This window comes from Protopterus annectens, chromosome 12.part0 (genome assembly GCF_019279795.1).
Source record: "Protopterus annectens isolate FY-2018-M chromosome 12.part0, PAN1.0, whole genome shotgun sequence".
In the NCBI taxonomy this organism is placed as follows: Eukaryota; Metazoa; Chordata; order Ceratodontiformes; family Protopteridae; genus Protopterus; species Protopterus annectens.
The window spans coordinates 484,274,851-484,299,644 of NC_056746.1; the positions used below are offsets into that span (position 1 = coordinate 484,274,851).

The 24,794-nt window shown below is 37.4% G+C and overlaps 1 protein-coding gene across 1 annotated transcript in view; it reads right to left on the minus strand.

The window, feature by feature from the left end:
* Positions 1 to 24,794, minus strand: part of SMCR8 (SMCR8-C9orf72 complex subunit) — a 61,964-nt gene that overhangs the window by 32,360 nt on the left and 4,810 nt on the right. The window lies entirely within an intron of this gene.

Consider the following 24,794-nt stretch of genomic DNA (forward strand, 5'->3'; position numbering starts at 1 on the left):
TAAAGCTGTGAACATGGCAGTGTGTGCTTCTCTTCGCCCACAGGGAATTTGCAAACAGACATATTTCTCTGCAGCTGAATGTCACTTCAGCCATGTGTCCCCAGCCCAATGTACCACAGGGAAATGTCTTGCTGCCTAGGCACCTGAACCCATTTCCACCATTTATTTCACACATTTGAAATGGGCTTTTGAAGCAATTTTTTTTAATTGTGTGAGTTGCAATATAGTTTATATTGCAGTATATAGCAACTGCCCCCGGTTTTATATTGGTAAAAGTACTTGAAAATAAAAGACAGAGATTTTGCCAATGCATTAGCCAAACATAGTCAAAAATGTTTAGGGTTTAGAAAGTTCCATTTTTTCTGTTTTAGAACAAACAGACAGCATCAACCATATAAGTGGATGTAACAACCTTCTTGAAGTGAGGGAATTAAAGTGGCAGGTAATTTTAAAAGCCGACAGGTTCTCAGGTTTGAATGAACACAGTGTAAGAGGTTTGTTAAAATTAAAAGTTGTTTAGATAAATTAATGAGGATTTGTTTTTCATTGTTTAGAACAGGTTTATGATATGTCATTACTGTATTTTACTATGTCCTGTGCTTTATAATACTGTGACTGTTTAATTTGATAATGATATCATTGTTGCTGGTGGAATTGATTGGTCTGTTTTAATTGTGAATGATATTAAAAGTTAGCAAAGGTTACTTAGTACATTTTCTGATGAAGTTCTATTCAGTATGAATAAAGAATCAAAAGTACCAAGTATTTTTTTTTTTATTTGTTCCATTTCCTCTGCAACCAGGTTTGGAGTCTGTCAACCAACTTCTTTTTTACTTATGCGTAAGTGTACACAAATATGAGTCAAGGGAAAGAATTAACTGTTTTTACTAAGCGATATGATCAGATAACGTCCACATTAATTAAGAAAGAGTTTAATGTTTTTCTACCACCATTCATGAAGAATGATCGACATTCTCTTGTCTGTTATGTCTCAGTCATTTTAAGAAAGATAACCAGAAAATGTAAACAGAACAATCCACTTCATTCTACGAGTTTCTCCAGCATATGAAGTCAATGGCCATGAAACAGATGGATATAACAAAGTTAAAAAACAATTCAGCACAAAAAATATCAATAACTGGAGTAAGCTTTTACAATTATTAGATAAAGTATAACCTTATTTTTGTTAAATTTTACAAATAGTCAACCTGTTGTATTATACTCATGAAGAAAAGCATGGCATGTTATAGTTAATTTAAAAGGTGAGTATTAAGGATATATTTTAAATGTATATGGCTTGATGTTGATTTACATATAGGAATATTTATGACAGAACTTTCATTCATATACAGTACTGGATAATTTTTTTTCTTATGAGATATGAAACATGTTTGTTAATGAACATGTTCAATAAAAATTAATCCAATACAGATGCACAACTTCATATTTTTGATTCCACCCACTAACTTGTTATTACAGCAAACTTTACAGGAATTACAGTCAATCTGATCTTACTTATTGTTTCAATTAATTAGCAAAATATTTACTTATATCGTTATGAGGAATTCTCTCCTAATACCAATCATGTTCTGTTTCACAACTTCCCTGCCTACCAGGCATCAACACACCCCCTGCTCCACTCCAAGTCTACTTAGATAACATGGTGGCTCATAGTTTCAGGAACTGCAATTTGTTATGGTTTAGTTATGTTAAGTAATCAATAATTCTAACTCAATACATCAGATAAGTTTAGTACTTCTAAACCCATTTCAGCAATAAATGTAAGAAAGCAATAATCAAAAAGCAAAGCCAAAATAGACATTTTAATAACAATCTAATATTACATTTTTGCTTTTTTAAAAATGTGTACTCAGTTGCACAATTAAAAAGTTCTTCACCCATCTTGCTTAAATTAGAATGGTTTATGCCAGAGAATTATTTAGAAACCATATCAAGAGAAAAACAAAAACAGAACAAGTGTTTTAGTCCATTTTACAGCCAATATGCACTACTACATGCAGTTCTAGTACTTAAGCTGCTTCAATTTGGCTTACAGTGCTTAAATTTGTCCTTTATTTAGGGACTCTCACTTTTTCACAGAGTTCTGAAATTTCTTTTTGATTATTCATCTTCCTGAAATCAGAAAATAGGTTAACTGGCCACCCTTAAACAGGATGACTGTTACTTTGTTCCTTCTCAATTAAATCCACGCTTTGCAGAGATGCAGAGGCATAAATCTGATGATCATAGATGCAAGTGTCCGGCTTCTTTTTTGCGGTCTCATAATAAAAAAAACATGCCTGAAGAAGAAAAAAAAAAAAAAGACTTGCAGACTGGATGGCCAGATATATAAATTTAAATCAAACTCCTGCTTTCTTACAGAATCTTAGTTGCTGTGAAAAAAGTCTTCTTCTTCATTCTGATACCTGGGAAATGATCACATGCACTTATCCGACTTTACTTTTTTCCCCACGGCAGACTCTATAATTATCTCTAACTGGAAATTCTATATCTTGATAATTACAGGTCTGAAAATCTCTGCACTAGTCTGCCTGGAACATATAAATTCTGTGCTTTTCCTATCCAACAAATTATTTTCTGTAGGTACAGCCATCTACTTACTCAGCTGTTGTATCATGAAATTAGAACAGTCTTTTCCTTCTATTCCTGTGGGGAAACAAGTGAATCTCTGGTTTACCATCCTTTTTCTATTTCTGTCAGTCTCTTATTTCCACTTGTATCGCTTCCAACTCTGCAAGCCTCATGCTTTGTTCATGAGAAGGCTTCTGCAGTATAAAAATATCAACAATGGCTTGAAATGGTGATTTCCACCATTTCCATTCTTTTTATCATTAGTATTGATACCGTTTATCAGTCTCCCACTTATTTTAAAATATTCCGAAAACATTTTGTTACTATTTTGTTACAGTTCTGACACTTTTCCATCTTGAAAGTCCATTTCTTGTATCATTCATAAGTTTTGTACAGCCACCTGGAAGACCACTCTTAATGAATGAATGTATGTATGTCCCCCCTCCAATTCTTTTAATTTTTGTAGTCTTTACATGTTTCCCTAGTCATTCAGAGCACTATTCATTTCTATGTTGTCTATGTTTAAGTGTAATTCTAAAATGTTGGGATTTTGAAGTATATTGCTGCGTCTCATGAAGGACAGAAAAATACCATTACCATTCAGTTTGGCGGCATACATGAAGTCTCCTGGGAACACAGCCTTTTGGGGTGTCTTGATTTGGAAAAAATTATGACAGACCTGCAGGGTCTTTTGATAAACATAACCAAAAGCTTGTACACTTTTTGGCTACTATCATCAGTCAGCAATGAGGTATAGGCAAAGAGAATAGGACAGGGGATTGATATGTAAAAAAAAAAAAAAAAAAAAAAGGTCTGGTACTGGCTTTAGTCAAGTATAGAACAGATGCTGTAGTTAAAACAGGGATAATTAGTAGTGTATATAAAAAAATGTATGATAACTATAAAATTAATTCAGAGGAGATTAGAAAAGATTTGAGACATATACAAAAGAAACAAGGGGAGGACATTCATATGACTCCCAAATATGCAATAAAGTCCAGAAAACTTAGGATTTTTGCTTGGAACGGTTTGCATAGGTATTTTTATACCCCAAGCAGACTTCAGAGACTTTTTCCTAAGGGCGACAGCAAATTCTGGAAGTGTGATGGGAAAGAGACAAGTAATTAAGAACATTTTTTTGGTGGGGAGGTGCAATGAAACGGCATATTAAAAAAACTGTCTCATAGTACTTTGTCAGAAATGTTGGAGGAGCAAATAGTTGCAGATTCTTATGAGCTGGGATAGAAGATTTGAACTGCTCAGCCACAGTAAGGCCTTAGTAAGTTTTAGCTGAAAAAAAAAACAATTACTAGAAAATGGAAATCAAAATATAAACTAACTATAATATAACTACAAAATAATGTAAAAAAAAGATGGAAGTGGGATCTTTAGAAATGGGAAAGAGAAATTACATAGAAATAAATGGAATTTGTGTGGACAGTTAATGCAGAATAGTGTTCAAGAGGACTGAAATTTAAGGGAAACAGGAACTGAGCACTTCATCCTATGTTGGAGTTAATGAAAATAGTTAAAATGTATACTGCATAAACATAAGAGAAATATTAATATGGTTTGTTTTCCTATCACTATGCACTTATGTCAGTTTTTAATGTAATGTTTAGTAAAGACTTTAAAAAAGTGTATACCACAAAAAAATGGAAGCAGCTGGAGGCTCCCATGATACAGCAGTAGCTTGTCTCATGTCATAGGCATGAACTGGAATCAAAGGGGATTAATTTGAAGAGATTTATGTGAGGGATAAAGGATGTAGGAGTTGCATCTGTCCATTAGACAGGACAGTTCTGTGGTAAATGTCATATTATCCATCCAAGTTCCTCTTAAATATGAACAACGATGAGCTTTGATTTATATGGATGGGGAGTCTTTGCCAGAGCAGTGGTAATCTCTGCAAGATATAATGTCCCTCCAAACCATTCTGTTGATTTTGCAGAAGAGGTTTAGAACCCTGTTCAGAGTATTTCCCATGACATTTGACTTACTAACATACAGTAGGTCTATTAGTAGTGGGTCAGAGGATGCCTTATATGCCAAACACAGGTAGCTTCTTAGCAGTCTGCAGGATACACAGTATAGTGATAGGGCTTTGAGTCGGTCCATGTAGGACATATTGTTTAGGCCTTGAATCAGTTTAAGTAAAGTATCTCTGTGGGTGTACCAGCCATTGCATGTGTTTTGACAGATACATGCCAAAAGGGGCATTATATCCAACAAATAACCTAATGGGGGGACAATAACACCTCTAGATCTAGACACAACCCCATTGTTTATAAGCTGCACAATATAAAAGAATGACTTTTATTATGAAAGTGGACACACTGGTCGAAAGTTAGGTCACATTTAAGTTCTCAAATGCGGAAGACAGTCAACTCTTAACAGGGCATTGTCAATGTGGCAGTTCCCTGGGGCAGACAACTTACCAAAGGATACAATAAGGCCAGGTCAGGGTATGTGATGTGTACATGTACAGTCTTATCTTCAGTGTGTGATTCTGGCACCAGTTATTTGTTTGGGACAAAACTTCCTGCAGGATGGCCAAGTCATTTGGAGATTCAATAGCTGCTCCTAGCTTGCAGTCATCTATAAACTTAGCCAGTCAGAGCCCTTTGACATTGGCCTTTTCTTGACATTGGCCTTTTCTTCAGAGAAGTAGATACAAGAGAGGTCCTAGCCCCGAACCCTGGGGAACGTCACTGGCGATAGGTCTCTTTACAGAAGTAGCTTCCTCTAGTTTGATCTCCTGTATCTTATCTGTGAGGCAGTTGTCAATCCAGTGGGGGATGTAGGGATTTACTGCCAGCTTAATTAGCTTTTCTACTATGCCTGAGTGGGGAATTGAGCCAAAAACTTTGGTCAAGTTGAGGTATGTGGTGTGTACAGTCTTGCCTTCATGCATTGCTTTGGCAACCTTTTCAAAAAAATTCTCCAAGTTGATGCTTAAACTGAGATGAGTCCAAAGATTTGGAGGTTCCCCATGTCCTCACTGACTAGTTCCATGATAAGTCTGTCCATGGCTTTGTATACAAGGCTGGTCAGACTTATGGGTCTGCAATTGCCTCCATATGTGGAATGACTTTCTACATTAATTTGGAACAAAACCTATATGGAGGCCGTGGTTAAACAGTGGGGTTTTTTTTTGTGTGTGGGGGGGTGCTGGCTAAATTGAGCTTTATGCCATTTAAGATGCATTCAGGGATGCTGTCAGGATCATACCTCTCAACCACTTAGCGCAAGAAATCTGGACAAAGCCTGGACAATGGGGGGGGGGGGCAAAAGTCCAAAATTAGGGACACATTTTAAATATTGCTCTTTTAAACTTACAAAGTTGCTAGAATAACAGGATTTGTGATAGGATGCATTTTGTGGAGGATATGAAGTTTGAAACTCAAATGCATGTCATTATTTAGCGACTTCAATCTTAAGATCATCCCAGTGATTTGTCAAAAACACTATTTTTATGAGGAACAGACCAAAAATAGAAGTAAAAAATCTGGACATTCTGTGAAAATCTGTACAGTTGAGAGGTGTGGCTCAGGACCCATCAATGCAGCATATTATAGTTTTTGATGGCACTTTTAGGACTTCATATTGTGAGAGAGCTTTAAGCAAGTCAGTTTCAGGTACATTCTCGAAGGATTGAGGGGTAAAGCTTGAAATGCGTTACTGGTCAGTAGGTCCTCTACATCTTCAGCCTCAGTATAAGTAACATTGTTCACAATGCTGCACTGTGCTTCTGAGATAAAGAACATAATTAAAAAATGACTTGTGACTGTCTTTGGCTTAGGTCTCTGGTTTCAATTTTACTTTGAAACAGATGGCTTTATAGTCAGACCTAACAAGTGACAAGGACATGCAAGGGATGGTGCAAGATGTCCCCATATTACTAAGGACAACATCCAAGATTTTGCTCCCCAACTGTTCCAGGGTGTGTGTACAAAGTCCAGGAATTTCTATGCTTGTGCAATAGTGGTGGTGAAGGTTTCCCAGTTTATAGCTGGATAGTTTAGATAATCTAGGAAAATGGTTCTGGTTTTAAACAATGAAAAATTCCAGTTCCAGTAGATAGGTGTAGTGGCTTTCCCAGGCCACAAACAGAATTCTATAGCCAACTAATATATGGTCATATACCACATATTAGCTAACTAATACATGGTATATGACCATTCTGATGGTTATTTGGACGCTAAGGTCTAGTGCATAATGCTGCTTTACCTGCCTTGATACAAGTCTCTTCTGGATGAAGACTGATACACCTCTATCTTTTTACAATCCTACACAGTAGCTGCTCTATGTGGAATGTCTTATAGCACTGTACAGCCTCAGTGCTCTACTATGTTTTAAACCAGGTCTCATTTACTACACAGATGTCTGTACCCTCCAGGATGAGAAGGGCTTATAGGGATTGGAGCTTTTTGTTTAGGCTCCTAGCACTGATCAGCAATACCTTCATATTTTCCTTTGCTTGCTTCACTATGTTGGTAAGTTTATCAGGTTGGCACTGCTTAAAAAAGGTATTATGGGGTGGACTATGTCTTTGCCAATAATCAAAACCCTAGAGGAGACATATGCCACTCCTGGTGAAGCAGTGTGGTTTGTCGATCATATCCACCCAGGCTGAGAAATATTGGGTGCCCTACGAATGAAACCATAAACTAAGTCAAGTATTTTTTCCTAACATTGCATAATTCTTGGAGAAGTTAGAATGATGTCAAATGCCAGGGTCATACCACTTGTGCATTTAATTGAAAGCTTTGACACACCTCCAATAACTGCCCAAGATCATGCACCAATAAAAATTAAGATAAACAGTTCAGGGTAATGAAGTAGAACTGAGACACTGGCATTTTCCCACCTACCTGAAAAAAAAAAGAGAAGTTTCAGGAATAGGTAGTAGAAACTGTCAGAGTTTTAGGCAAGTTACAGATTTCTTTAGAAGTGATGGCTAGTGAGTAGGAAAATTAAATGGATTTTAAAACTAGAGTAGAAATAAGTGAGAAAGATATATGGTTAACAAGTGATAGAAATTATTTAGAGGGCTGACAAAGTTTAAAGTACTGGAGAATAAGGGGAATCTCCCACAACAGGAGCAACTGCAAAGTACTAAACAGAAAGTAAGGAAATACTTGGGTAATATGTATGAGTTTAGAAAGATTGCTGTTAAGCAACTATATGACAACTCCACACAACAAAAACTTTTAGCACAACATCTTGGGGAACAGAAAGTAGAAAAGGTTACAGCCATAATTAGGGAGCCTATGACAATTATAATCACCAGAGAGCCTATAGAGTTATTGGAGATATTTTGGAAATTTTACGAAAAATTGTATACAGCAAAGAAAAGCAGAAAAGGAAATATATTTACAGCTCAACAACTAATTATGGTAAGAGGAGAGGAGACAAAAATGGTTGCGTATAATCAAGCTGCAGGGAAGTCTCTAGGAACAGATGGCATTCCTGTGCAAGTCTGGAAGCTAGGAGACTAGAAAGTGATACAGATCTGGAAAACTTTGTTTAATAGTATTTTAAAAGGAGGAGAAGCACCAACATCTTGAAAGAAGGACGAGGTGAATACATTACAAAGACGGTAAAGACCTCTCAGATGCAGCTTTATACAGAACCATTTCAATTTTAAATCAGGATTATAAAGTATGTGTAAATCTATGCTACCTAAAAGAATGGCAAAGGTGTTGCCAAAATTGTTAGATATGGATCATTGTGGTTTTGTGGAGGGAAGGAAAACATTTGACAACATTAATAGAATAATGAGGATTCTCAGAGGGAAGAAAAATTTAAGAAAATACCACTGATGTTGGGGGGGGGGGGGGGTGTCTTGATGTACAGAAAGAATTTGACAGAATAAGCTGGGATTTTGAGTAGGACAACGGAGGCATTTACATTCCCCTAATACAATAATAAGGTCAATTAGGAGGGTATATGAAGGATCATAGGGAAGAATTAAAGTGGGAGAGTTCTTCTCTGAAAAGTTGTGTTCAAACAGAGGAACCAGGCAGGGGAGTCCTCTTTCCCCTTTGTTATTTGTTTTACATTTAGAACCACTGGCTAAGAAAATAAGGGACTCCGAAATCCAAGGGTATGATTGCTATGTTAATTAAGAAAAATTGGCTTTATTTTCAGATTATATTATTTTGTTCTTGATAATTCCAAAACCCAGCACACAACAATGTAAAAAAAGCACACCAAGAACAGCTGGAACCTGTATCCTAAAGTATATCAAATGCACGGACTGATAAAAAAATTAACGTTTAATAAATCAAGTAAATCACAAATAAATCCTCCATGTTAAGCGCTTTCATCCACCTAGACGTGGACTTCATCAGAACAGCAAATAAAGTTTTAATGTAAAAGTAAGCGTAATATATGCACTTCTTTTTAATATATGCATTTCTTCTTTCTTTATATAGATTGCATATATATTAATATCGGCATATACCTATCACTTTAAGAAGTTTTTACATGATTTCACTGTTTGAGCGATTGTTTCAAGCGGATTGTGATTTAATTGGTTCTAGTATTATAAATATTGTTGGGTCTCCTTTTTGAATGTATTGAAGTCTGAAGAAGCGTCCTTTGGGGCGTGAAAGCGCTTACTTTTACATTAAAACGTTGTATTTGCTATGAAACTTGCTCTAGTCATGGTGCTTTCTCTCTTATTTTGCTTATTTGATTTGGGATCTTTTTAGGAGAAGCTCTACACACTAGTCGTTGGTATGACATGACAGACAGGCAGACTGTTGAAATGGACTATACTGTGCACAAGGGAACTGTAGGTAAAAAGGATGCCTTGCAACATTTACTTTACAGTGACTTGAATCCTTTACGTAACTATATTGAAGATGATGCCTGTGAATAGAATGTATTCAATAAAACTGAAAATGCTACTTTTCTCAAGCGTGACGTTGAGAATAAGATCTTTCAGCTTAAACGTCTCCAACGGCAGCAAAGGCACATGGAGGCATATTTGAGCTTTAAAAAAGTGCCGAGAGGGATAAGAATCCTGAAAATGCCCAACTACGGTGACACCTTTCCAGATTTATTGTCCAAGTGGCAAAGGCTGAATTTAGACACTAGCTATGCTTATGTGAGGCTCTTAATAGAGCATTACGTGGTGATTGAGCAACAGCTTAAGGATCAGATAACTAGTCTGCAAGATAGACTCAGCATTTCGCTGCCAACTTCTAGGCTAAATATGTTTGTTGAGCACCTGGTCACTCAAATTTCTACTTTAGAGCAGACTCTATTAATGCAGAAAAGAAAGAAATTACAGAGACTTTTCCGATTTTAAAAAAGGGGAGGTGTTCGCTTGGCAGAGGGCAGCATCGGGAACCAACTACGATCATGCTAGTGACGCTACCAGCCAATCGATGAGCAATTCAAACTCAGTAGGTGGATCCAAAGCTCCTTCTGAGGTCTCTACTGTGCTAACGAATGCAAGCCCGAGGATGACATTGACTACCAATCAGGATCGAAATGGTCCTGACACTAACCAATTTACGAGTATACCCACCTTAATGGGTGGGCCTAATGTTACATCTGAGGTTCCAATGATGTCAACGAACATCTCACTTGGTCCGGATGTAAGGAAGAAAGTGAAAGAATTCGAAAAGCAGAAGGGCATGCCTATTTTACCCACTCCCCATAAAGCAACAACCAAGGAACCAACAGAATTGGTCGCAGAGCAGAGGAAGGAAAAAGGAGAACATTTTCGGGAGAAAACCAGGAGAGCAATGTGAAGAACAAGACAGCCTGGACAAGGCTACCTCTGGACTAGTGCATAATATATCGGACTATGTTCTTACTGAAGCCGAACATTCACCACTTAAAGGTCGGTCTTTCATTCCTTCACTTAATAGTGACAACGTTGAGCATATTATAGACATTAAAAAGTTTTGTAGGAATGTTATGCTTAAACTCATTTATGGGAATAATTCTGCTGATGTTTTTAACTTTAGGAAACCTTCTGTTTATTCACCAGCATTGCACCCATTATTGGAAGCGTTTGAAAAAGCATGTGAGAGTGACATTATGAAATTGTTTGCTTCAGCAACTAATAAATATAATTTCCATAATTTAACTACTGATGATTTTAATGCTTTACAGTCTTTGAAAAATAATGCTGATATAGCTATATGTCCTGCAGATAAGGGGGGAGGCTATTGTTTTAATTAATGCCACAGAGTATCATTACAAAATGAAGCAAATGTTGGAACAAGCTGATACCTATAGTAACCTTAAATGTAAATCAACTTAATAAATTAATTAGTGACATGAAGGTTATACACTTCATGAGTTTTTGATGAGTAACAAGATTGATTTTTTTTTGTTAGAGAAACCATTCATACCTAGTATTAGAGGTCTACCGAAAATCCATAAGGACATTTTTAATCCCCCCCTTAGACCTATAGTGTCGAGTCAAGGTTGGTTGACCGAACCATTATCAATTTACCTAGAGAAACATATGAAAATTTTTGTTGATAATGCTGATACCGTAATGAGAGACGCACATGATTTTTTAGTCACTTTGTCTGAATATACAATTTCAGAGACGTTTTATGTAGATGTTATTCTAGTAACACTTGACGTGTTAATCAGTCTTTACCAGCATTCCAAATGATGTAGGCATCGAACTTGTTAGAGATTTTATGAAGTCTGAGAATGTTGCTGCTGACAAGATTCAATGATAGTTTTTTATTAGAACTTTTTTGCATAATAATGTTTTTACCTTTGATAATCAGTACTTCCTTCAAACGAAGGGAGTAGCTATGGGAACCCCATGTGCCAATTCATATGCAAATTTGGTAATGGCACAGTAGAAGAGAACACATTAAAATGAATACAAGATTCTTTGAATGCATACCTTACTATAAATGCTTTGTTGATGATAGTTTTCTTTTATGGAAGAGCACATTAGATAGTTTGAGACAGTTCATCGAATATATTAATTCTGCCTCTAGTTTTTTGCAATTTACTGCCAAATGGTCTTTTGAGAAGATTAAATTTTTAGATGTATTCTTTATAAAGAATGATGGCATCATCTATACTGAGATTTATAAGAAGGAATGTAGAAGGAATAATTTGCTACATAGGCAAAGTATGCATCCCCAAGCAGGTTTATAAGAATGTCCTACAGAGTCACGGCTTACGAGTCTCTAGTCTGAGTTTTCTTTTATGGAAGAGCACATTAGATAGTTTGAGACAGTTCATCGAATATATTAATTCTGCCTCTAGTTTTTTGCAATTTACTGCCAAATGGTCTTTTGAGAAGATTAAATTTTTAGATGTATTCTTTATAAAGAATGATGGCATCATCTATACTGAGATTTATAAGAAGGAATGTAGAAGGAATAATTTGCTACATAGGCAAAGTATGCATCCCCAAGCAGGTTTATAAGAATGTCCTACAGAGTCACGGCTTACGAGTCTCTAGTCTGACTAGTTTACAGTCTAATTGTGAAGGAGCCTTCTTAGAATTAAAAGATAGCTGAAAGACAGAGGATATATGCCACATGAGTATAGCAAATTAGAGACATTAGATTTTGTAGATAGACACATGAAAGGTAGACCATATTATAGAAAATATGACAGTGTCAATAATACTAGATACAACACTAATAATCCTAGTGCATTGACTGAATGTAGGATGGTGATACCTTACACTAAGCTTATACGTGATATTGTGAAGAACTGGGCAATTTCGGTTTCTGATGAGAAGATAAGCAATGCAGTGGGGTTACAACCAAGCTTTACATATCGAAATAAGTCATTGAAAAGAATGTTGTGTTACAGGGATGTCACATCTAATAGCAGCCCTGTTGTCTCAGAGAGACATGGAACTTTTCCTTGTAGACGATGTAACCATTGTCAATACATGAGCAGTCAGGACAAGTTTACACATCCTACTACCAGACATACATATACTTTTAAACATTATGCTGACTGTATGAGTAGGGACCTCATATCTTGCTTATTGTACCAAATGCCCATCCTTTTATATAGGGATGATCAATAGGACTCAAGAGACAGGGTTAGGGAACACATTTATGCTATCAACAGAGAAGATGAAGGGAATGCCCTAGCAAGACATGTTTTGGAGCATGGTACTTTACATAAGTTTTTATTCTTAGTTATAGAGTTTACTCCTCGTACCTATAGGTTAGGAGACTTTAAGAATTATACAGAGCAGAAGGAAATCAAATGGATTATTAGGATGCAGGCTGACAGGGGGCTTCAGCCTCAATGACAAGGTAGCACTCAGACCATTTTTAGTTGACAGACCTTTGAAACATTAAATTATATTTTTAAAGCATATATGGATTTTACTACTATACATCCTATTTTTAGATCAATAATTTAGAATATGTACAGTATTTTTTAACATTTTTTAATATATGCATTTCTTCTTAATATATGTATTTCTTCTTTCTTATATAGAGTAGATTGCATATATATTAGTATAGGCATATACCCATCACTTTGTTTGAGTGATTGTTTCAAGCTGATTGTGATTTAATTGGTTCTAGTATTATAAATATGTTGGGTCTCTTTTTTGAATGTACTGAAGTCTGAAGAAGCGTCCTTTGGGGCATGAAAGCACTTACCGTTGTACATTGTTCTTCTTTATATGTACACATTGCTCCTCAAGTATCTCTACGTGAAGTTATTCCATATTCAACATCAAATGAAGTTCTTCACTTGCTACAGATTTAAAGGCCAGACATAGTTTCCCCACATGTATATGTAACTTAAAGAAAAGAGGCTCAAACTCTCTAGCCTAAAATGATAGTAACTGCCTCTAATTCCATGACTTCGTAATAAACTTATGTTGAATTCCCTAAAGTAATAACAAGTCTCCTTTACTATATATGCAAAACTGCATATTGTACTCTGTTATAGGAAATATACAATTGTTTAAGTAATTCCTTGTTACCATTATCAAAGTACCTAAAAATATGACCAACTTTCATAGACATAACTTTCAAATTCATAGCATGTGTCCAAAAACTTAAGGTATTACTAAGATTGATATCCAAATCATTATACTGGGTCCTTACTCCTACTTGAGTTTGGTCCAATGTTTTAATACTAGATTTCCCAAAAAACAGGACATCACTCATCTCCATATTAATTTTCAATCCATTTTGTTGTAGTCATAAATCAAGCCTGCTTAAATACTGACAATGTGTCAACACCCTTGGTTGAAGTAGCTGCACATCCTATTTTTTTGGCATCTGCATTCTTATCAGTCCATGCAGTTGTTTTCCTAGCATTAATGAAAAATGCTATATTAAACAGTTGGGGGCCTAAAATGCATTTCTGAGGTACACCTCTACTTATTTCCAAACATTTGAAGTATGATTGCCTATTTTAACCCTCTGTTGTCCTCTCAACCAGCTGGCCATCCAATGAACATATGAGTTGATAAGATGATAATACACGGCCTCTAAAATAACAGAGTGAGGAATACTATCAAATGTCTTAGACAAGTCCAAATACATAACCACCGAAAGTCCCATATCCAGAGGCTGTAACACAGACTCAAAAATTAACCATATTAGCAAAGGCTGACCTCTTCTTAGTGAAACCGTGTTGTGAGGTATCCATCAAACTACCCTGAAGTTCCTTAGTCACTACTTTAACAGGTACCTTTCAAAACACCATCTATTGATGTTAAACTAATTAATCTATAGCTGGTAATTTTATTCACGCATCCCCTTTTGTGAAAAGGAATGACATCAGCAGGTTTCCAGCTTGCAAGTACATAACCTTATTCTAACATTTTGTTAAATAAGCTGCGATAGCAGCTGCTATATACCTATTACAAACTACCCAGAAAGAACCTGGTAAATTATCTGCATCCAAACCACAACAAATCTTAAAAACGATCTCACCATATATATGCCAAACATGGGTCAAAGAAATTCATCAAATACTACTGCTCAGATCGTATGTAGCTTTTGGTCCAAAGTCATCATTGACCAAGAAATAACTGTTAAACACATTTTCCAGTTTTTCTCCTACCTGTAATATCTCTTCATCATAAACAATTAGACCAAATACTTTTTTTCTTGTCCTTAGACTGATTAACATACAAGTGGAATTTCTTTACGGACAATGTGGTCACTAGATGCCTTTTAGCACACAAGAAAACACCTTCATCCTTATTAGACCCAGATTCAAAACTGCACTTGACAAAATCGCTTTCTACAGTGTAGGTCCAGCCACCTGGAACCACTTACCCCCTGAAGCAAAAAAAAATAGAAATCCATCAAAGAATTCAAGAATCTTCTAAAGAAAGGATCTTCTAGATTAATCTGCCTGTAAATACTTTAGGAAGAATCGCTAATGAATATGCACCTCAAACATACCTTATACAATACTGTATAAGCGATGTACAACAAACTAACCATTACCACTGCAAACATTTCTTGATCTCTTCAATGTACTGTTGTACTAATGAAACAGTATGTAACATTTTGTAAATATACATATGCTTTCTACATTCACTGTAATTATACAATGACTGGCCATTACTATTCAAAAACGAGTACGCTGATTCAGCACAATCAGCGTGCCTGTTGTGTATTGAGAATATACACAATGGTAAAAGTCTGGCCACTAAAGTATCACTGAGCGGCCAGACTATTTTTAATTGCTGTCACTTAGACAAGCATTAATTTGAATGAAATACTCAAACTAAAAAGTGTGTCATTATTTAGTAACTTTATTTCTCCTATTTTTTTTCTGCCCAAAAAATCAATGATTAAAGTTACTAAATAATGACAGGCATTTCAGTTTCAGACTTTCTTTCAGACAATACACACGTATTCACATTATTTTCATACAAGAGATCAAGAGGTATGGACAAGACCACAGAAAATACAAGGAGAGTCAGGTACGTTCTGCAAACTAAAACATACCTGACTTTCCTTGTATTTTCTTGACTCTCTTGTATCTCCAACTAAAGCAATGGAGATCACCCTTTCTCCGTTGTCTGCTTGCTAAAACAGTGATGTACTGTTGTACCGTGTAAGCCTGGCAATGCAAATCCCATAAGCATCTACAGTAAATTATCAAAGGGCAGAATCAGGAAACCACATGGAAGAACACCACGCACCATTATACAAAGCCATTATTTAAGAAAAGTTATTGAGCAAACATTATTTATAATAGAAGTAGGGTACTCAATAAGTTGCGCGTTTGGTATTATAGCAATAACTGACTTCTAGGTGTAGTATATTGAAGATTTACCCACGGTTGGCTTTGTTTAATCACTCAGGCTTCGCCTTTGTGATTAAACCACACCAACCATGGGTAAATCTTCAATATACCACACTGACGTCGTTGGCTATTGCTATAATACCAAACAATCATCTTACTGAGTAACCTACTTCTATTATAAATAATGTTTGCTCAATGATTTTGCAGATACTGTACACAATGACGTCAATCTATTACTGTCTTTGCTCTTATGAACCCAGATCAAGACTGCAAAGGGTCAATGGATCAGTTCAACCACCCAGTCACTAAATAGAAAATAGTAAATAACTAATCCAACTGCATTCAGCATAGTCTAAGCTATAAAGAAGCAATAGTCAGACATTCCCTTTCAATACCTAACAAATAAAGTTGATAGTAATAATAGGAATAAAAATTAAAGAACTGGGTAAAGATGGGGCTCCCATCACATAACACAAAACATATTTTAGGAGTCGTTCACAGAAATGTACAGTGATGATCTGCTGAACAAGGATTTTGAATGAAGTCACTGATATATATATTTTAATCAAGTCAAGCCTCTTGTAACCCCTGAAATGTGGTGTGATAAATTGTGCATTAAAATTACCAAGAAAGTAATAAAGAATACAACTGCAAAATAAGAATCAAACATAGCTCCAGGGACAAATAGATATCTTGCAGTACTTTATAAGGGTTTTGTAAATAAACTCTGTAGTATTTTACTGAAGATAAACAATGGTTTGCTTCTAGTGGGATTCATAATGAAATCTAATTATGCTATATATTTTTTTCTCAATCCCCACTTTGCCATCAGAGCTCTCAGAAATTATAGACAAATTGATATTAAAAATTCCAGCCTCCATTTCATCAGTGAGAATTCAAATTACTATAAAATTACTGTTCTTCCTTTGAGTTTGGGTTATCATAAAAGAAGCAACTGCATGGCACAAAATGATAAAGCCCTGACTATGACTCAAACAACCACTGTTAGAGCACAGGTGTTGGAGAATGCTGGTGGGGGAGGATAAAAAGGGAAGGGTTGACACACAATTTGCCCATCATGGCAGGAGGGAGGTGGTCTGGCTTGCTGCATGGCTGACATCTACAAGAGTGTAGTCAAGTGGCTGCAGTTATATAGACCCATGTGACTGTTCCACATTACAGCATGTCACAATGGTAGAGACTGTCATGTCTGGCTCTTGTATTTTCCTCTTTCAGTCTAATGATGCATCATTCAATTCTTACATTGCCTTGACACTTCCAATCCTTAGTTATTGTGCGACTTCTAAGTTCCCATACTCCCTTAAAAACATGATTAGGTTACTCCATTCAAACCCTTCTACTTTTTCCTTTAAACAGAGTCCTGTTATATCTCGTAACTAAAGATGGGGATAGGCAAGGCTGCCCTTTGAATTATTTACCATTATTTGAACCATTACTTGCTCAAATGCTTCAGTAAGGATTTGTAAAATCTGACCATCCACAATGCCAGTATGAAGATTAGGATCATAAGAGAGTTACAAGGCAACTAAGCCACTGGGCCATTTCTGTCTTGCCAGTACCCACCCTTCTTCCATGCCTGCGTTTTTAAGGTTCATAGGTGTTTACTAGGCTAACGACCACAAGGGCCTTTTTAAGGCTAGCCATGTATCCCAAATCTCTGACAAGTTCTGATACCATGGGCAACGGAAATTAACCATTTACAAATTACCTGTTTGCATTAGAGACATAGGTGCCAAACCAGTGATGAATTTCATCTTCCCATCCAATTGTCAAAGTTGCATTTGAATTAGGTTTGGGAGAACCAGGAGGAGCGGGCCAGTCATACCAGAGTTAAATTTTTGAACACCCAGTTGTTGCTTCTTTTTAAAGGGAGACAATGTTAATGTGTTGACTGTTTCTGCTCAAAAGCATTTTTACAAATACGATCACCATCATCATGTGGCATACAGGAACAAAGACCTAACTAAAGTCCAGGCGACTAAGGTACCGGGAGGGGGGGGTCGTCTAGGTGCTCCCTGAAGACAGACATGGTCCAGAGGGGAGTACCTCTTCAGAAAGATAGACAAATGCAAGGGAGGGAGTACTGAATAACGAGGGTGGGTCATTAAATTAAAAAAATCTCTCGAGCAGAAGCATTTGCTGGTGTGACCCCCCCCCCCCAGAACACCCTTAAGATCTATGCTGGTCCCAACTTCGAGTTGGAGAAAGTCTGGAGGTCAGAGGAGCTTGCAGACCCAGTAATGGACAAGGCGCTGGGATAGTGGTATGAAGCAAAAAAGGGGTGGGACTTTTTACAAGCACAGTATAAAAAGTACAACCATTTGTTCCTGGATTTGTTGCTAGATTTGTTTAAAGCAAGGCACAAATCCCTTCATACATTACATTTTTCCACTTCTGCTGAATTGCTCCTCCTTGACTTTATATTGCATAATATTAATACTTCATTAAAACTATAATAATTGAGCAAAATAAATTAGTAGTTGTGTTGTCTCCAAGACTGCTTCCTATAAAACTGTTACAGTTACAGAAAAGCATCTCTTTTACAATTGGCTCACTCTAAAAAAAAATATTTGGTTAACTATTAGGGTTCACACATTTTTTTAGAATGTAGAAAAGCAGGACATTCTTCATGTCACTTGAGAGTCTGCAAGACAAACCATGCTATCAACCAATGAAAAATAATTATTTTCATCTTATTACCAAAACAAAGACTCTAACATGCAATGCTGGTTGTGTATACTATTTTATATGATATTAAGAGGATTTAAATGTAGGTGGTGCTGCGGTAGCGTTGTCGCCTCACAGTAAGACGTTGTCCTGTTCGATTCTCAGCTAGAGCGTCTTCTGTGTGGAGACATGTGTGAATAGGCGTACCTTCGTTGAAGGTTGTGCGTCAGAGCTGGCAACTAGACACGTAAAAATCTGTTGCCAATCATTAGTGGACCGGAGTTCCGCTGTGGCGACCCCTAACCGGGAAAAGCCGAAAGACACAACAACACCATCAGTTTCTGTGTCATTTAGAGAAAAGGCAGAACATTTTTTTTTCTTGTAAATATCAAAAACAAATGCTATTTTGGTGCCTTCTCTATGGGGAAGAACTACCCAAATCAGGACTGCCCTGCAGAAACAGGGACATATGGTAACCTGTGGTATAAACTCTGAAGTGATGCTGTTTCTCTTCCTCTATGGAACAGCAGCAGTTTCTCAACAGTCTGCACATTTTTTAACAGCTTCTGCTTACTTCAGCAGGACTGATTGCTTATGTAGGCTTGTGGGTAGTACCAGACAGTAAAAACTACATTTTCCATATTCCTGTGGTATGTTATGCAGGCAGGAACAAATTCTTCATCCAACGTGAGAAATTAAGCTTCCAAAATAGTGTGGGCTTTCTCCTTTTTTATGCAAATGAAAGTTCTATGAAGTACAGGCAGATTTCTGGTGCCCAAGCAATACTGGAACATTACATACAGGCACACACAAAGATCACATACACTTGGTTGACTAGTAATTTAATTGACAAAGTGACGTGTATGTGTGTGCGTGTGTGGGGGGGCTGCTGTGTACAGTATGCTTTTGGTCAAGTGAACTTCTTCTCTGATGCTTTCAGTGTTAAAAGGAGAAAACTAGTATTTAGAAGGCAAGTGTGTGTGTGTTTTTTTTAGTTCTAATGTCCAAAGTTCTGGATCTTCCAAAACATCTGGCATTGGGGTATGAACGCGTTTAGAAGTGTTTGACAGTCAACGCAGGGGTTAGTGTAGGGGATAAGTTTAGTGTTGTGCCTGTGTGTTGCTCTATGTAGCATATATCCAAATGTTTTGTGTAGTGGTAGTGTTACAAAAAGGGTTTTTGTAAGGTACAGTGTAGGGCTAGGGTTAGAATGCATTTTGCCCTCCTGCATGTCAACCCTAATCCTATACCTCACCTTACAAAAAAATGTTTCTGTAATACCACCACTATTCAGAAAATAATTATCTAAATGTTTTGGTAGGGTTTTATTTCATGGGTCACAAATGGAAAACAAACAGTTTCCTTTTGAGATCTTCTTTCACTATTTTGGGAAGTTGTTTTGTTTTTTTTTTTGAAATGCAAGCACTGACCAGTTGTGATTTGACACTTTACATTCAAGTCAATAAATCCATACATACGTATATGCATTTATCTATGTGCATAAACTCGTACATATACATGTGCATGTGTCAAACTTGTTTATGTGTACATATCAGTTTATGCTCCTTTAGCCTAAATACAACACATTGAACCCGAAGTGAATAAGCACAAATGCTCAATCACCAGCTTATCAAAAATTTGCTAAATAATATAAACCAGCTCCGGTGATGTTTCATTTTAGACTGCACCTTCCCCTAAGCTGCGCTGGCAGTGGGAGGGGTTCAGGTAAGTGACAGCAAAATACAACTGAGGGCACAACTGAGTGACAGTGACAAATACTGTCAGTGATGGTTAACCCTTGAACCAAATGTGAATAATATCTACATAAGAAGGATTTAATAATCAGTGTTACTGTTAAGTTTAATTTTGGAATCACACGAAGATGTTAAAGCAGTTAAAAATACCCATGTATAAGTGATAACCAGTTGGGACAACAGTTTGAGGTTCTTATAAAGCTCTAGTTATCAACTGGCCATTGCAAGCAGGGCAAGCAGTAATTTACCTAAACTTTTGTTGAAACCAACGTCCTTATATCTACACACCACTGACTGAATTTATAGCCATCTGGATGCTCTGCTTGTCATTCAGTTGTGTGTATTAACTGTTGTTGTTCCTTTAAGTGGGCGAAAACATCACTAGACTGTGTCTGACAGATGGGGTGGTACAACAAAACATGATCCACCCTCCAGGATGGTGTGGTCTAAAATGAAATATTGCCCCATCTCCAAGACTGCACTACAATGGGGAATATTGCCCCAACTCCAAGACTGCACTACAATGGGGAAAAGGGTAATTCCCTAATCCCAACTGTAGTGAAATCTTACACACACACACACACACACACACACACACACACACACACACACACACACACACACACACAAAATGCATGCATTGAAAAAGGAAAGCGCAAGTACCTCTACTAATTGGTATGGACTGAAAGAGCCACCTTCATGGAAGCTAAGTTATAACCCAACTCCTAGGACTCAACATGAAAAAGTACCCACAGCCAGAAAGACTACTCTCCCCACAGACACAACTCTCCACCTCTGGAAATGAAACAGGGAAAGCCCTCAACAACCATACAGGAATCAAGTTAGGCTAGCAGTGGCTTGTTTGGAAACCAAACTATACTGCTATGACAGGACAAGATGCAGCTGGGAAACTGAAATGAAAATGCTGATGAGAATAATGAAACAGCAGTGGTGATAGTGTGTGTGTGTGTGGGGGGGGGGGGAGACCCTACTATTAAAATAGCACTATTCCATTATTTAAAGGATCTCTTCCCTGCTCCATCAGGGTGATATTAGTGGCATTCTTTGCAGCAATCACACGGCCAAAGCAGTTACTGACAAACTCTTCCTTTGCTGATTTTCACTTTAGTAACTCTATAGACTGTACTTTTAATATGCAGTAGACAGAGCATAATGAATACCTTCTATTACATAATATAGCCAAAGGTTGTGCACTATAAAGTAAAACAGATGGGTATTTTACCTTGGGAGTTTTTTGATCAGTAAGTGATGTGACTGTGTGCTAACCACTGAAAGTCTGCTGTTTGGCATATACTTGCCTCAGTGGATCGTCATCAATCCCAAAGATGCGCTCAGGTCAGAAAACTGGACACAAGAAGAAAGAATGATGCACATTTCAGATGAAGACTGGTTTGAACCTCTGGACCTGCATGCTAACATTTTAGAACACCTCTACACACTCCTACAGTGAGAAGGAAAGTGTCTTAAAATTCAGTGCAAAGTACTCACTATGTACTACAACAAATACAGATACCTGGCATTACATTTTTATTTGTTTGCTCAAGATGTAAAACACTCAATACAGCAGAGCAAAGTAAAACTGTTACACTTCACTTCTTAACTGCTTTAATGACAGTTAAATATTACATGCAGGGATTAAAATATAAATAGGTCCAGCGTTCAAAGAATCTAACAGAATGCTGCAAATGTGGTTTGACCTGATCAAGTGTCTGTACCCAAACCGGATTTCTACTGAAATTCTGAACTCCAAAATGAAATATTAAAAGTGCAAAAAAATGGGGAACTAAACTAAACTTGAGACTGCTGTACTCAGGGTATTCTCCTTAATCCAAGCTACTGTGATTTTTGGAGAAATCAGTAAGAGTGCAGGGGAGTGTAGAAATGACAGGCTCAGTGCAGAAGTTCTTTAATAGCTCAAATGAGGCTTGGCCTTTCTCAGTAATTGTTTGCCTTTTGCACTGTTGTTTGTTTTAATTATAGCTGTGGGATTCAGTTTCAGTGAAGAGCCACACACAGCTTGTCCTCTTCCAGTCATAATTATAAAACAGTGAAACACGTCAATAGTAATGTTAATCTATGCTGATATTAAGTGCAGCATCTGGACATGAGGCAACAGTCCTGGGTTATATGCCAAGAATAAGCAGCATCAATATAACTCAGAAGTCACAACTTAGTTCTCACACAGTCAGGCCATCATTTAGCAAATATTTCATGTAAAAGAAAGGCTGTTTAGCTAAGGGAGTCTAAACCCTTAGCACATTTACTTATTAAAAAATGCATTCTCCTACCTATAAATAATTCCTACACTGCCACACAACAGTAATGCATGACATTGCCATTTCACTTGGCATTTTAACTCAACTCTGCTTCTTCTGTGAACACTATTCTTAGAGGTCATCATTCAGACAGTTATCATAGATCTACTTGCTTGCGTAGCTCCTACTGCCCCTCCAGCAGCCTGATGTACGAATATAGTCACAAAGCCAGACCTACTGATGCACATGTTTTGCAGATGCCCCAAATACTCAGCTAAAATGAACACTACTTGGTGGAGATAGCCCTCTGTGCAGACCAAAGAGGCACATCATGATGCTTGGCCTCTGCAAGGTGTCAATGCTGCAATGAAGTGGCCTGCCTCCTCCTAGGAAGAGCAAGCCAGCATCTGCCACTCACTCCCTTCCTCCTTGGCCAATTTCTCCATGACCCAAGTGGCCAAGCATCCCGTACCACTTGGGTTACAATCAGGGGTTTATCCCTCTGCACTACAAGTTGACAGCATGATGATTGTTGGATGTGCATGCAAATTTGCAAAGCCTTCTTTCTGGAACCATTTCTATCATTCTAGCATCACACTGTCCATTACATTTAAAAGACCATTAAGGGCAAAATGTGAAAAATGTTTTTTTTTTCCATGTTATTCTACATAATCCAACACTGTCAAAAGTGCAATAAATACTATGAATTTACTTTTTTCTCCCTTGAATGCCCTTCTGGGGGCACACATCACGATTTGAGCTTGCTTTCTTGGAACGGCTACTTTTACCTAGAATGCACTGTGACACAATGGATAAAATTAATTTGCCCAAGTCTCTACTTTGAAATCACAATTCCATTCATTTAGCACTGAAACAGTTATAAAACTGTTAATTCTAAGAATCCAAGGTACAAGTGTCAGTGACGAGGTTGCAACAGGTCTTAAGCTTCCAAATAAGCATTACAAAATCTGTGAAAAGTGTTTAGAGAAATATAAAAAAATAGCCGAGGGAAAGTGCCAAGTCTTTTTTTTTTTTTTTAAAGTATCTGGAAGTACTGAAGATCATTCCACAGTGAGGAAAAACACTCTCAGTAAAGGAAATGTAATATTTACGGTGTAAATGTCCTTTAAGACTTTTGCCAAGGAAAAAAAAAGATACATAGCAAAATTTTGGAAGCCCTGACATCTCTTCCTCACACAGGGGTCATATACCTACCAAGTCTCCGAAGTTGCAAAGTCTACATAATCTGAGATTGGAGTCACATGAAATAGGATCCTCTGAGTAACTAAGGAAGTGAAAGTGAGAGCACACTCTGAAAGAGGTGTCTTACAACAGTTACAGACCATCACAAAACTTCTCTGGTATACAGCAGAGAAACTAATTGTATACAGCATGCAGGTGACACAAACACACAGCATACCTGCAGCATGTCTTTCGGATGTAGGATGGCATTACAGCACCTAGTGAAGGCTTTTGTGGACAAACGGAGGACATGCTGCATGGAAACTACTGCAGCCACGGACTGAATTTAAAGAACCAAGCCCAGCAGCAAGGCTGACTGCTGCGCCAGTGCTGCCCCAGCAGCAAGGCTGACTGCTGCGCCAGTGCTGCCCCAGCAGCAAGGCTGACTGCTGCGCCAGTGCTGCCCCAGCAGCAAGGCTGACTGCTGCGCCAGTGCTGCCCCAGCAGCAAGGCTGACTGCTGCGCCAGTGCTGCTCCAGCAGCAAGGCTGACTGCTGCGCCAGTGCTGCTCCAGAAAAAAGAACTAAGCAAACATTTACTCCTCGGAAAAGAAAATTTAACGTCAACACTTCTGTAGTTAGAAAAGGTTCATTACAGCACCTGTAAATATAAAAGATAAAAAACAAAAACACAAGAGTCTGAGAAATTACAAAACTATGACAAGATATAGTGAAAATCAGAGGCATTTCATTGAACTGTCATAGTTACTGAACAGAGAGAAGTTTTTGCAGGAAAAGGAGTGACTAGCCTTTACATTTATATTTTTTTAAATGGCCCCCATTCCAGCTGTCACTGGTGCTGCTTTTCCACACTCCTTCCTCCCTTCCTTCTTCTTCTTAAGAGCTGTTCCTTTTAGTTTTCTTCTACTGGAAAGTGTGTGTGGAGGGGTGATTTCATTACTGGATGGACATAATAGAGTTAACTCAAAAATGGACTACCTGTAATAGCCAGAGCCTCTAAGAAAAACTCCTCCACACTACAGAATATC